Below are 13,681 nucleotides of genomic sequence, written 5' to 3'. Positions count from 1 at the left end.
GAATAAACCAGGCTCATTGCAAAGTGGCATTAAATGATATGTCAAACAGAGTAGGAGAAGTAGAGGTTGCAAACCAAGACCAAAACAAGTTGCCGTGGCCATCTAAACACAACTACAGCTGAAAAGTAATATTTTCTGTAGATGAAGGGAAATTAATTCACTATTGTAATGCATACAGCAAGGGTCAGCTGATCAAACATGGGATCAGTCATGTGAGTTAAATAGTTGCTACATCTTAGAGGTGGCAAAAACCACCTTAAGCCAGGGCAAAAACCTACTCGCTCAAATGAGGCACTGTGATAGAATTTAGCTGTTCCCATACAGCTTTTTTAATGCTTTCAAATAGGTAAAAAAGTGTTTGACGAAACACAACTACTTTGGTCTGCTCTTTTTCCACATCTATTGCTTTACAGCACAAAACATAGAGAGGGCACTGTGCAGGTAGAGGTTAAGCTTTATTTTGAGGGACGCTTGCCTCTGCTTTGCAAAGTGACTCCACCGACACATTTTTTATACATTTTAAAAGCTCTCGCTCTCTCTGTCTTCATCTCTCTCTTTCTCACCGTTTATCTGCTGCAGCCTTAAAAACAATCTGACAGTGATTGCTTGTAAGTGTCACTGAAAAAATTGCTGCTGTGAATTTTACATAAAAGTGACTTGGATGCTTCTTTAGACACAAGACAGACATTCAAAATTTCCATCAGTTAAAGAAAACTTTTGTTGCAGGATGCGTGATGATGTGAAATATAGGCTGACAATCATCTCTACCATTACACATATGGCTTATCACACTTATACTGACATGCAGAGGACCATACAGCAGAAGAAAGTACTTCCACCCACCCACACACACAATCACTTCAATTTCTTCTCACAACAGAATGCCAAACATTACCATACATAAATGCATGCAGACAGAGTATCAGTTTGCCAACATAGCCCTCAACCTATCCCTCCATCCTCCCGTTCACCCTCTCCCCCCATTCAACTCATCCCCTGTTTCCCTCCATCACACCTGCCAGGCCTACAGCAAGGTCACACACCTCAATTACCCTGCACACAAACAAACGCAGACACACACATGCACAAAGAGAGAGAGGAGGGGTGGGGGTGGGGGGTGATAGGGAGGAAAGATAAAAAAGGAGGGGGCGAGAGCAGATTTCATGCTACTCTGAGCACTGGCTAGCATGCATCAGTGTTCCTGACATTATTTATGATGTGCAATGTTCAGTATTTGCCCTACCCGCTCTGCATTATCTCGCTCTTTCTGTCTCTGGATCAGGCAACCAAAAGCATTACTCTTTGATGAATACCTTTATCAGCCAGCTATATGATTCGGAACAAAAAATCTGCACATATTGTATAAAAACAAACACACAGGAATGCAGATTTAATACTGAGTATGTCTAAGAGATTAAACTTTGTTTTTTTCATTAGACAGCATATTTAAAGAGTAGTGTTTGTACAGATACATACATTAAAAGGGCCTGCCTGCAGCAATGTAACACAAACAGCCTCTAAGAGACATAATAATTGCAAGCTTATTGTCACTAATAGTCTAGATATCAGGCTGCCGCGTTGACGCTAATGTACCTTACAAATAACACACAATGAATCCCAATGTGCCTAATAGTCATATTAATGTACAAGCGGTGAATGCGATCCTTCTATTAGGGCAGTTTGTATGAGCAGGCAGACTGCTGTTCACCCATGCAGCCACAGGAGGCAGCCAGCTGTGTTTACACTGTGGACTAATAAAGCTGCCATATGGCAACACAGAACAGCAGACACACACACACACACACACACACACAGCTCCTGGAAAATGCAAACACACTGCCCAGACAGCACACAGTGCATGCTCCACCCTGTGTTTAAAACTCAAATGTATTTCTGCCCTGAACAATTTGTCTGATCTTTAACATATAAACAAAAACAAAGAAAGATTTCTGACAAAATACTTTGTAGGAGTTGGCAGTGAGAGGGAGGAGGACTCCCGTTTGGGCTGTAACACTTATTATAGCTTCAACTCTTTTCCAATATATTAAAGCCACCCACACTTGTTGGCCTATGGCCATAAGCTGATGAGTGTAGGAGTTTTTAATGTCTTAGATCTCTTTTATTTAAGGCTTCTCAACTCCCAAAGCCACTTGCATGACTTGTTTTCTAATGCCTCAAGAATATATTTAGGGTCATGTCTCTTCATTCAGATTTTCTATGTTTCTGCTTACTGAATACAAAAAGATAGAAGATGGAATACGCAATGTTGACCATCTGACGCAGAGGTGATACTCGATCACACCATTACACACCATGTGGCTTGTAATTCTATCAATGATAGAAATCCTGTTGGAAAAAGTCAGTGTGTCTAGTCACCTCTTCCATAACCCTGGACCAACCAACTCTTGCATACTCAGGCACTCACACACACAATCCATACCATATTCCATCAGTGCAGTACACTATACACAGCTTCTGGAGTGAAGATATCCAGCACTATCTCAACACAGCACTGTAAAAGTGATGGAAAAGGGTCTAAACGAATCATCATAATCCTGCACAAAAGTAAAACATGCTCTGGGTTGCATGTAATTTTTACATCAATCACAATCGTCTTCCGCAGCCCTAAGCCCAGGATGCAGCAATGGTTCCCTTGCACGATAATGTTTGTTTTGGTGGAACATTTGGACGTGGGTAGGCCAGCCTTGAATAAGGCTGAATCCTTGCAAAACAAAAACAACACAAAACAAAAAAACATAAATATATGTGTATGAGTTAAATCCTGACACTGAAATCATTGAGACAAGAAATGTTCACATAGTCTGTTCAAGATGGAACTAGCCATTTGTACACTGCCAGTTTAAGGCGGGATTATTACAACTCTGTTACATTCCGTCTTCTATGTAGAAAGCAGGGAGGCGCAATAGTGAGGCGAAGTCGTTCCACCTCTGAGCCGGCATCAGAGGTAGTAACAGAGGCATATCAGAGGCAAAACGGCGTCTGTGTAAACTGCAGAGCTGGCAGGGCGGAACAGCGCAGTGTGTGTGTATTTGAAGCACGCGCTGTTTGTTTACACCTCGCACACGTTTTGCTTCAGCAACATGAATGAAGCTACTACATTTACTTATCTTTTTCTGATCACTGCAATTAAAACCATCCAATCCCAGTATGGGTGAGTGTGAGTGTAAGTGACAAAATGCCAAAAGGGATAAGGGTCTGGACAGATGTATTTTTAGGTATTGGTTGACACAGATTTACAGGTTGAAGGATATTGGGATGAAAAGGGGACAGACAAAGGGAAAGAGGGATGAAAGACACGAAAAGGGAGAGACAGAACAGACAGTAGGAGAAAAGAAAGATATAGGAGAGAGGGGAAGGAGAGGAAGGGTGCATACAGACAGGGAAGGGCTATAGGGCTTGGTTTTTTGAGACAGATCATGTTACCAGACTGGGGGCAAACACACACACACACACACACACACACACACGCACACACACACACACACACACACACACACACACAAACAGACCGGTAAATGTCACAGTGCACCCGCTGCCCTCCAGACACACTCATGCAGAGACACAGATATCCTCGTAAAACTCTTGTAGACAGAGACGGCTTTGATTTCACAAACTCTGTTTTATATACAAACTGGATGCACACCTGTTACTTCAACAAATGCAAGACTGATAAAACCCAACAACCACAAAAAAACTAAAGGGAATTGCAGCTAATACAGCTAAATAAGACTAAGTAGCAACATTTTTCTTACCAAATAAATCAACTCCTGTGTGGTCCAGCTATCACTTCTGACTCATGTATTCAGAAGAATTGGAGCGAGAGACATTGTGGAACACATATGAGCACACACAAAAGCACTGCTGTCACAGAGGTTACACAAGTGAGAGGGGTCAGGGTTCAGTGTGTAAGTGGGTTAAAGAGACAGGCGATGTTACACAGGAGAGAAAGCATGAGCAGGAAAAAGAGAGGCAGAAAAGGGAGAAAAGAAAAGGTGGCCGGTTGCGGGAGGGAGAAATAGCAACAGGAATAGAGTAAAGAAGGAAGGAGGAGAAGGAAACAACAATGGGTGAGAAGGGAAGGATTTAAGTAGGAGGATAAGAGATAAGGGAGAGTCAAACTCCCCCTAGTTGTTCAGTTAATTACAGCTGTCAGACTATCCAGACACAGACACAAACACACACCTTCATCTTCCTGCCCTTTTCCTTTTATTAACCCTCCATCTCCTTAGAAACATAATCAGGTTAATGCGTTACTGTAAGTCAATCAGCTTGATCGATTGAGGTCACTGTGGGGTCATTCACATGTTTGTATGTGTGTGTGTGTGTCTGTGTGTAAGATATTGGGTTAAAAAATAATTTGTTGTTTTTCTGTGATTGCGTCATTCATGTAAAGATTATTTATATATTGTGTTAATTATAATTCGGATTAAAAGTGAACTTTTGCTCATCCTCTTTGATAAACACAACCTTTTTCTACAACATTTGGTTAAGCCCTCTGCCATCCTTCCAGAAATCAGCTTGGACTCCTCCACTTTCAGTTTCTCATATACAAATCTGTCACCAGCAAGTGGAGAAAAAAGGTGGAGAGGTATTTGGTGAAACAAAACACGTTTTAATAAACTTTACATATGGTTTAGTGTATCCCAATTGTGTAATCTACCATTTCTGACAAAAGCTTAATCTGTATGGTGGAATGTATTCAGGCCTCTTTGAACAGCTGAGGTAAAATGCAAAATTTCTGAACGAATAGATTGTTGGTTGGATGAAGGTACAAATACTATAAGGTTTTATTATGTGCTGTTTGTGTTAAGCCTTTGTTGCATTAGGGCATGAGCAGCCTTGTGATAGTAACTTTAAAATGTTTAACCAGCACCTAAAAAACATGCACTTAAATGCTGTCTTGCTTAGTGAACAGTTGCCTTTATCATCCAGTTATACACAAACAAGTTTAGTGAGCCACAAGCTGTATATATAATGTTACATGACACTTTCATTTATATTAGTCATGGAACATTAGAACCTGTTCCTATTGCATCAATTAATGAAACAGTTGTTGCATTACATTACCTAACCTGACATCACATCATCCAAACTAACGTTTGTATATGAGCACAATGCACTGCTGATTTCTGAAACGCTTTATCCATTAAAAAAATAGCAGAAATCAAAAAACAAAGTATTTGTTTGTGCTTAACATCTAGCAGGCCAAAGAGATATTTTTTTCAATGATAGATAAACCTATTGCTTGTAGGCCCAATGTGGTGAACAAAGTGCTCATCTTATGTTGAATGTGAATAAAACCACTGTTAGGGAAGCATTTGACAACACAAAAACACATTTCTTATTACTTATCAGTTTTTTTTTGTTTTTTTAAAAAGGAACACATAATTACCTGTCCTCATATCTGCAGCCCTGGATTACTCACATCAGGTGAGTAAAACCAGCGGGACAAAGCAAGACTGAACACTGTGTTTCAGTATTCTATTGTTATGAATAGAGGCCAAACATATACCTGAGAAAAAACTTAGCTACCTGACAGAGGTTGAGAAAGAGACTCACCGTTCATTCACAAAGATTCCCAGGCACACACGCTCGAGTGAAAAACTTAGCCTGTATCTACTTTTGACAGTGATCCCAAGCACATGCACTCTGCTTTACATGCAGATGCAGACACAGGGTTGGAAACAAATTCCAGTGCACACACAATGAGAAGGTATGCAGGGCCACATAACTTGGTGAGAAACATCGTAAATAAATGAATACAGACAAAATAAAAAGGAGAACAACACAAGAGCAGAAACCTTCAAAGAGCCTGCACATTTGTTGCATACACAATTACAGAGTGCAGTAAAAACACAGAGATGGGCCAATTGTCATGTGTTTGTGTGTGTTTGTGGGAATCAAAGAATACAAAAAATTGGGAAAGCACAGGAATATTCATGCACAAGCAACTGGGAACGAAAGACGTACTTGGTGCAGAAAAAAGACGAAAGACAAAATGTGTAGTAAAAGTTACGCTCAATCAAATACCCGACAGGATTCAATTGTGACACTCAACATATTTTTTTGCAGTGCTTAACCCTGTCAAATGTCATTCTTCTTTAATTCCTGATCCCCTCCCCTTTCACCATGAGCTATAAAGGCCTCTGAAACCTTTTTACAGAGCTAGCACACTTTAACAATCTAGAACCCTTGACACGCATTATGCAAGAGACGCAATAAACATACAAACCATTGACCTTTGCCAAGGAGTGATAAAATCAGCAGTGCAGTGAGGACTGTCTTACACACCTATGTCAGTCAGTCACAAGCTCAATAGTACAGAGGTCAATGCAATAATCACATAAAACAGTCACACAATCTCTGTGTTGCATGTGTGTGTGCTTATGTCAATCATTATGTTTTCACTCGGCCTGCCAATCCTGTCTATTCCCAGTAGTATTGACATGGCCCTCTACTGAATGAAACAACTTGAAGCTATTAAACCTCAAACTGTCTTCTTTTTAAAAAGGCTCCATTTACACCTGGTATTTCCATGAGTCTGCAGTGATCCGGGAAGAGGACAGCTTTAGTTCAGACCTGCGTTAAAATGTGTCTCTCACATCCCTGCTCTATTTGAAAATGAGCACCTACATTCTAAACAACACGGATCATGTGCTTCATAACACCTGGATGGACCAAAGAAACAACGGTGGTGGATGGCTCCTCTCTCTTCGCTGCAAGACGGAGAGATATAGAAGATCTCTTATACCCACAGCCATCAGACTTTTTAATTCTTCAGTTAATGGTAGATGAGATGCCAGACAAGTGAATTTCCCTTTGGGGATCAATAAAGTTATTGTTATTGTTACATAATTTTCATTAAGTAGCCACAAATGGGGATAAAGACTTGCAGCATTGAGACACACGCAGAGAGAGGGACGTGTGAATATGGACAGAATTTTCAACATGAAATAAAAATGTATTTGATGAAGCTTAATGTAAATCTACAATTATGTAGTTTATCTGTGATGTGTAAGATCTACAGAGCAAACTAAACAGGCCGATAGCTCTGCATTACATACACTCACCTCCTCTTTGAAATGTCAATATCCGCACTATGCTGAACTATGATGAACTGGTCGAGGGTCACATCTCTTGCCCTCATCCATGTGCTGCCCTTACCTCTGACAGGATCATCCGGAATTAAAAATTAAAATGCACTGTCCCATAATGCAGGGTCCCATAATTTTGGCAGACCCTACTCTAATGTGTAAACTACAGTTTGCTACTTCGGTTTCCACATGCTTGAATGACAATGGGAATAATTAAGAGTTTCACAAGACACAGCAAGGAAGTATTACACCAGACTAGAATGACAGGCAAGTTATTTGTCACTCAACTTCATTTTGCCCTGGTTACAGTGAGATGTCGACCTTCAATCTGGCCCAGGGCACATTGAAGTACATACTGCTAAAAGATGTGGCCCTGATCACATCTGAATGTAGTATTGGGACTAGAATGCAATGTGTCCTGGGTGCATTCACACCTGTAGCTAGAGCTGCCATTTGTAAAAGGGGACCAAAGAAGCCATTTTTTAAATGTAACATACTACCTCTGCCAGTTGCCCTGTGTGTTTGTGTGCATGTCAATTTGTGTGTGCACATTCAAAATTCCTCAAAATGTAAAAAAATAAAAAAGTCCCATAACTCTTCTAAATATCTCTTCATCTCCAGCCTTAATCTCTCTTTCTATAATGGCTTCTCCTGTGTAACTCTCAGGCTGCAACTCAGATACAGACCAACCTGAATAAATAAGTCAGGAAGCAGTATCTGGATCTGACCTTCTACCAGACTGCCAGGCTATCTCTGTCTTTCATCATGTCTCTGACCCTCTCTTTGTCTTACTCTCTGCTAATCATACACAGCTACCACTACAGGCTATAGTGGATATAAGCTCCAAGGCCAAAGCTAATCTGCCTGAGGCCTCTGACCCAGCATAATAGAATTAACTACCTAAGCCTTGTCCCTCTGCGTATTTAAGATGTGCTTTTGAATATAAAATTATTATATATTATATAATTATATGTTTGTATATTCAGAGTGTGTTTTTGTATAGTATAAATGTGTGTGTTCATTCAAGATTGCATGTATGTGTCTTAGTAATACACGCTTAATAACAGAGGCTCGATCTAAACTTTCTCTAGACATGTGACTGTTGTTCAAGGAAAATGCTGTTAGCACTATTGTATTTTGTTGTTATTGTTATTGTTATTTACAGTATCTTTTATCCCACATTGCAACTTGGAAACCTTTTGGAGACAATACAAGACCATCTGGTACCATCCATTAACAATAACAATACCAATAACTTTATTGAATATAGTGACATAATACCTGCTTTCCTAAAGTTTTAACATTTCATGGTGAGCCCCTATTTTCATGCAGCTTTATTCCTCTGTTGCAGAAGAATTGATGTCATAAACAAAGGAAGAACTGTGTGGTTAGCTTTGCCACCATGTCTCTCTGATGTGGCCAGAGGAAAGCCAGATCAAACTCCTTTGGAAAACTGGAAACCATGGAAGATCTACCAAACACCATAGATATTAAGACCTGTGAAAACCTTTCATTACCTGGCTAATAGCTAAGGTAATGTAGTAGTAATCAATCACAGAAACATGGCAACAAACAAACATTTATTTACATGAAAATGACTCAAATTAGTACTTGAACATGAGCTGGTAACCCAGTTCCAGGATCTCTCTCCACAGACACAACCCAGCCACGGCGCCAGACAGCCAACAAGCAAGCAAGCCAGCCAGCCAGCCAGCCAGCCAGCAAGCCAGCTATCCTCCCCTCACCTCCACCCCTGAACCTCCTCTACTGCTTGTCTGCCCCTCTTCTTCTCCTCCCCCTTTCCACCCTGTTTTTAAACACCAGGCAGCTCACCCTTCCCCCTCTCCTCTTCTCTCTCTCTTCTTTCTGTCTTTTTCTTCTGCAGGCAGAACACTCAATCATCCTCACCCTCATCCTCCCCCCTGCCATCTCAGCCTCTATTCCACTGAATGCACAATCTCCCCCCTTCAGCTGTAGGGGGACTGCCCTGGGGCTGAGGAGGGGTAAAGGGGAAAGCAGCACACATGCACACACAAATTCAATCACAAAAACACACTCCCCCCACACCCTTTCTATGTGTAGTTGTGTGTGTGGGTGTGCACATCTGCAATAGAACACAGAAGCGTGGTGGGTGACAGACGGGGGTGGGAGGTTTGGGTGGCGTCCTAATGGCTCATGGTGCAGGAAATGGCTTGTTGCTACACAGACAGCTCTAGAATCAACTGTCATCATGGGCCTCATCCCCATATTTTATCTGCATCGGCAAAACACACATGTTCGCTCACAGCTGGGTTGGGTTACCCACTCCTCCAACTAATGACTATGCAAAATTGTAGCCTACTGGGAAAAACATACACACAAAAAACATTCATAATGGAAAGTAATGGAATCTGTCTCATCATATTATAGATGCTATTTCACCATACACATAAATCTTTTGTGTTATGATGTATCTTGTTGGAGTACCAATATATTTTTTATGTGTTTGTTCTATTTGATCAAACATACAAAACTATTTAAAAAAGTAACCCAAAACTTCATGAATTCCGCCTTACCCTAATTTAATAAATTATGACATTTGATCATATTCTACTGTGAAACAGCATTCTTCATTCAGAAGGGGAACCAGCAGCACAGTATAAACAGATTAGCACAGCATTAGGGCTGGCAGTGTTCTGAACACAGTATTTCCTAATCGGGCTAGGCTATATGAGGTAGTGAGCACACAGCTATGATGTATTCCAGCCCAGAGCAGGCGACCCCGGCTGAACTTTGCCTTGAACGCCACTATTGGATAATCGCAGCTGGACAGGAAGTGGTGGAGGGATAAAAAAAGAAAGACAAGGGGAAAAAAAGAGAAATCTAGAGAATGCTCTACTTCCGTTGCAAACGAAGGCATGAAAAGAAGGAGATTTCCTTTGGAGGGGGTGGCAGGAAGGGTGGGGGCAGCAAATGGAAATCGAATAGTAACCATGATTTTGTCTGTTTGTTGAAGTATGTGTGCGCATGTGCACTGGGCCAGGCGCTCACGTGTGTGGAGGAGTACAGTAGGGATCAGTTTACAGTAGTGAGGCTTTTATTCTAGGGATATTTGTACTGGTTCAAACACAGTGGGGCATTGACACACACACACACACACACACACACACACACACACAAATTCAGTCGCATACTGACACCAATAGTAGCTTCAGGCCGACTGTCACACGTGTTGTGTTTCTCACACAAGCACAGGGAGGGTGCACCCACACACACATACAAACACACATATATAGAACGCCAGCTACTATTAGCTCTTAATATATATAAGTAACACTCAAATTTACAAACTGAGCAAACCACAAGCCAGATTGACAAGAACAAGCTAAAGACCCCACACTACAACACACCGGATGGGACAACACACTGTAGAAGGCATTCACTGATTAATGCTTAGGCAGCAAAGTCACAAAACACATGTTCAATACAGTCACCTGATTATTTCAAGGAGAGATAAAGACAGTGGATAGATATAGTGGAAGAAAAATGGAGAGAAAAAGGGAGATGAGTAGGAGAAATAGACCTTTTGTGCAACCTGGCATTTAAATAAGCAAAAAGCAAGAGGTGAAGATGAAAGAAGGAGAGAAAAGAAATGAAATAAGGAGTGAAAAGGGAGAAGAAAAGACAAAGCGATGGAGAAGTAAAAATTTTGTATTTTGTTTTCCGCGCCGGTGAGCCAGCTGGCTGTGGAGCCCTGGGTATTTAAATTGCCCTGCTCTGAAATGAACTGCTGGTTTTGGAACCTTCAAGACTTGTCTTGCAGGGGTTTCCTTTTCTTTTCTTGTGTAATAAGAAATATTTTAGTTTCATACTATTCGCTTATGTGAATAGTATGAAATGACTAATATTATATGAATTATCTTTTAGGATCTTTCACTCTCTCCATCTTCAGTACACAATAAGCCTGAACAGGAATAATCTTTTACCAAAAAGGGGCTCTGTAGTCAAGTGCTTGTCTATTTTGGGGCATCCGCATGCAAAAGTTTGGGAAGCCCCGTGACATAAACATTCAAGTCTGTCCACAAAGACATACACAGCCCCAGCTGGAGCACACAAGCTCCCTTTGTGCTGCATTCCTCACGCCTTTTAGCCTTAGCATCAGCCTTAGCTTAGCTCCTCTCCATTTGCACACATACACACACACAGCAACTTTCTCTTGCTTTTGTCTGTAGAGCGGTAGCAGTGAAACAGCTGAGAGCTTGTGGATAGGAAGCTTGTCTTACCGTGGCCGGGCTCCGGTTGAGCTCAGATAGAGACACAGGGTTGGCTCCGTGGAGTAAAATCCAAAGGAGGTTTGTTAGTGAAAGCGTCAGCCAGCGCAGCAGAATCCCACTACCTATCCTTGCCTTTCGTGCTGCCTTGCCAGGCTGCCTGTGCTCCCAGCTTTGTGTGTGCCTTGTATTTTCCCTTTAAATTGCACAGGCTGCCTCCCCCCACCTTCTCAGCACACATACACACACACACACACACACACCAAGCCAGCACACAAAACACACATCTGCTCCTGAATATGACACTGTTGTCAAAAGCATTCAGCGAGTTATTGTTGGTTTATGTTTTCTTATGTTACAGTCTGCAACAGGAAAAAAAAGAAACAGACAAAAATAGAAATCTTTTGTCTTTCTTCTTCCCTCCCTCCCTCTCTCTCTTTCTCTCTCTCTCACACACACACACACAAGTGACTCCTATTAGATCCTCTTCTTCTTCTCTGTCTGTGTTTCTCTTCCTCACCCTCTCTCTACGTCTCTATCTTCTGTCTCGCTTTTTTCCCCACTCAGTAGTCAAACAAAGAAAGGAAAGGAACAGAGCGAGTGCACACACAGGCACAAACACACACAGACATACACAACACACATTGCTTGCTGCTTTCTCTCGTTCTTTTTCACATACACATGCACAGGCTCGGAGCCCAACCCCCCAGCCTGCCTCCCTCTGATTTTTTTTTCACTCCCTGCCTTTCCCTAAACAGCACCTCCCCCCAAACCACCCCCCACACCCCTCCCCAGCCTGATCTGGCCTCGTTCTCATTCGTCTACTAGCCCTCCCTCTCCCCTCCCTCCCTCTCTACATCCTTCCCCTCCCTACCTCTGTGTGTCAAACAGATGGGATTGGAGAGCAGAAGGAGCCAGTGTGTTCATTCTCTACCTCAATTTCTCTTCTTCATTAGGGTGATGTTAGCCTGATGGAGACGTGCTTTGACCTACAGTACACACACTGATGATTAAAAAACCCAAAATAAATCGATACAGATGCAGATTACCTTCGATTAGGGTTATAAAACTCGCCGGCATGTGTTGCCGCGCAGATGTACAGTTATTATGCCAGCATCTTTGCACGAACAGATGTGTGAAGAAGGCGATAAGGGTTTAGCATAAAAATCAGCTTACATGTTGCATGATGGCTTCAAGGTTCAGTATCAAGATCTGGAACATGTTCGCTGGAAGATTTGGTAACTCTCTCCCAGCATTTGACTTCTGTCAGAATTCATTTAATTTTTTAACTTGGTTAATTTCATTTAACTTCTGTTTCTACTGAAATAAGTTTACTTCCCCCTACATTTTGAGCCTTGATCTTTTAAGTTCATTACAACTTCGGTCTTATTTTCATAGTTTTGTTGATCATATACATCACTAACTTTAGCAATAATTTAGCATACAGGAGGAGGAGGAGTCTTCCGTGATGCTGTGTTTCTGGATTAATATCACTACAACATGCAATACAAAGGCAATAGTAGAACTGATAAACTCCGGTGATCAGTAAAGATTATAAAGCAGCAAAACCCAATGTCATCAACCTATTAGCTTGCCGTGAATGCTCCAGACAATTACCTGCTACATTCACACTTCGTACTAGGAGGCTGGCAGAAGGAAGATTGCTTTAATTCCAGGTGAACAAATTCAGCTATTTGTGTTCATACATGCACCCCACAAGGACATGTCAAGAAATGTTCATGAGTGCAATGCACGTCAAACAAGGAATCCATATCGCGTATTTATTATTGCATCACAGCTTTTTTTTCCTTTCTCACATTGTTTTCTAAGTGTCCTGTATTTTTTTCTTTCACCTGCCATTTGTGAAACTAATGAATAAATATATTACTTTGTGTGCCACTTGCTCAGCCTGACAAATAAATAAACACCTAAAGCAATTCAAAAAGACATTTAGAAAGTGGGGAAAAATAATGTTTCCTGATAAATAATATTTTGAATGCCCTTTCTAAATGTGTTTGTACAAAATGTGGTTCAAGAAAGCTTTGAGGATGGGATAGTGGAACAAGTAGTACCCACTTGATAGCATGTTACACACACACACACACACACACACACAAATGCATGCTTCCTTTTTCTACCAGGAGATGTTTCCTATAGCTCACATTCAGACACACACACTCACACATGAACATACACACCATGCCCTCTTGAGTGCCGGCCACGTGCAGGAGGATGGAATTCCATAGCAGAGAGAAAGAGTACAGTTGGAAAGCCGGGGAGAGAAACGAGGGGGCGGGTAGGGGGTTGACAGTATGG

At 41.5% G+C, this 13,681-nt stretch overlaps 1 protein-coding gene across 2 annotated transcripts in view; it reads right to left on the bottom strand.

Moving 5' to 3' along the window:
* kdm6ba (lysine (K)-specific demethylase 6B, a) overlaps window positions 1–13,681 on the bottom strand; it is a 94,719-nt gene that overhangs the window by 38,141 nt on the left and 42,897 nt on the right. The window contains exon 1 of one of the 2 annotated variants that reach the window (XM_069671973.1): window positions 11,378–11,810. The exons of the other annotated variant lie outside the window; for it this stretch is intronic. The gene's annotated coding sequence lies outside the window, so the exon portion shown is untranslated. Of the gene's footprint in view, window positions 1–11,377; window positions 11,811–13,681 lie in introns of those variants that run through there. 2 annotated transcript variants of the gene reach the window in all.

Source organism: Semicossyphus pulcher, unplaced genomic scaffold (assembly GCF_022749685.1).
Source record: "Semicossyphus pulcher isolate SPU_LCO1_2020_fin unplaced genomic scaffold, fSemPul1.0.p SCAF_21, whole genome shotgun sequence".
NCBI lineage: Eukaryota > Metazoa > Chordata > Actinopteri > Labriformes > Labridae > Semicossyphus > Semicossyphus pulcher.
The sequence above is the reverse complement of the archived record's forward strand: the minus strand, read 5'-3'. Positions and strand labels throughout refer to the sequence as shown.